A 1976-nucleotide genomic window follows, 5' to 3' on the forward strand; every position below is an offset into this window, starting at 1 on the left:
TATCTCCACCTTTATTTAGAGTCGGGTGCAGATTGAACCTCGCCTCTACCCGACCAATCCGTATCCTATATATGTATATGTCGGAGTCGGGTGCGGATTGAACCTCACCTCTATCCGACCAACCCGTATCTTATATATGTATATGTTATATATATACTACTTATATAAAAATATGTTTCAAGTGGATGTTGAACCAAAAATCTCTCACTAAATAATAATGTGATGCATTTTTTCTTACACAAAAATCAGTTCTATTTAAATTATCATCAAATTATAATGTTACATCTTTTTTATAACTCACAAGTAGAATCAGATACCCTATGGATTAAGAACGGACAGAATTAGAGTTGGAATATTTTTAACTTATAAATATAATAGAGTTCAATTTATATAAAAATCTTAACCTGCGAATAGAATTAAGATTGAATCCAAATCCCACTCTATCCTATGCATTGTAAACCCTAGCTTTATATGCTAGCTTAGTTTATGATCATCATGGGCCTGATTGAGCTCCCGATATATGGTAGGTAGAGTGGTCGAATTGTCTTTTCATTTAATTGTGGACATGGAAAGGTAGTTAGAGGATTAAACTGGTAACTTTGCTATTACAGTGTATAATGATATAACGAGATGCAAACAAAATTTGGAAAGAAAAAAAAGTTTAATAATAGAAGAAACGAAAAAATGATCACTCCTGTCACTCCTCTCTTAAAGGGGACAAGTTTTGTTGCCCAAGCATTTCAATTAAATATAAAATAAGAAAATATTTATTGTTGCTCAAACCCATATAATACACGAGACGTTTTCCCTTGATCCTTTCTTCATCCATCTGCAACAATCATCTTCTACGAAGCTAGGTAACATAATTAAATGATATATATATATAAAATTAAAAAATACATAAATAATAATTTTTTTTAACAAAAAATATTGGTTGATAATCATGTTAGAATAATAAAAATTAATCAAAATTTATCTTATTTAATATTTATTAATTATTAAATAAAATAAATTTTAACTATTTTTAATTAATTTATTTTTATTATCAAACATTTCTTTTTAAGACAAGGATTTGCACAATAAGAATTATGTCAAGGGAGTGAATTAGCTATTACTTTGCTTGTCAATTCTAATGGGATATCATTTATAAGAAGTGCGGCGCTTCCTATTCTTTTCAGAACGGATTAATATTCCTCTTCTAAAATTGATATCACTTTCTACGTATTTTCATGCTTTGTATTGCCAAATTACTGATATTTTTTTTCTTTCTTAGTTTCAGTCCTAAGAAATTTTTCCTAAGAAATGTTTTATAAATAAGATACCAACTAATTATATATAAGCCAACTTTCCATAAATTATTCTCTGTTTGTCTCAAAATTTGTACTTGCTTAATCATTTTCCTTTGGTGTTTGCGCCGGGGTATAGTTTTCTGTTTATTTGGTTTGGAATTTGTGAAATTCCAATATAGAGTTTAGTTTGCAACTGTGACCTTTGCCCTTTGGGCATTTGTACTGGTACTGGTACTGTATATGGTACTCCTTGAGTCCTTGTTATTGAATACACATGATTAATTTTATTTTTATGTATTTACACACACGTGAGATTTGTACTTTAATCAGTAATCACTGTTTATATAGATAAGATTTAATAATTCAAATTTTATGATTTTTCTCTAGTGGTATATTAGTGTATTAAATCACAAAAAAATGTTTATTAATTATTTTTTTATTTACTAAATACCCTAGTCAATTGAATTGGATCAAATACCTGCAATAAAGAGTATGTTGTCACTGGTAAGTATAATAAAATAGTACAGTGAAGTTCGGAAAGAAAATAAAAAAGAAAGAGCAAAGTAGTGCTACACGGCCGTCAAGATTAACATTTTAAACAATAAAGACTAATTATATAGTAACTCTTGAATTAAATAATTTAATTTTAATTTTATAAATATTTATCTTTTGAATTAATTATATTTT

General features: G+C 27.7%; 1 protein-coding gene across 1 annotated transcript in view; it reads left to right on the forward strand.

Moving 5' to 3' along the window:
* The window catches only part of LOC110271019, a 63959-nt gene continuing 62742 nt past the window's right edge, over positions 760-1976 (forward strand). Inside the window, exon 1 of the mRNA XM_021121095.1 lies at positions 760-857. The gene's annotated coding sequence lies outside the window, so the exon portion shown is untranslated. The remainder of the gene's footprint in view (positions 858-1976) is intronic.

The sequence above is a fragment of the Arachis ipaensis genome, chromosome B04, assembly GCF_000816755.2.
Source record: "Arachis ipaensis cultivar K30076 chromosome B04, Araip1.1, whole genome shotgun sequence".
Classification (NCBI taxonomy): domain Eukaryota; kingdom Viridiplantae; phylum Streptophyta; class Magnoliopsida; order Fabales; family Fabaceae; genus Arachis; species Arachis ipaensis.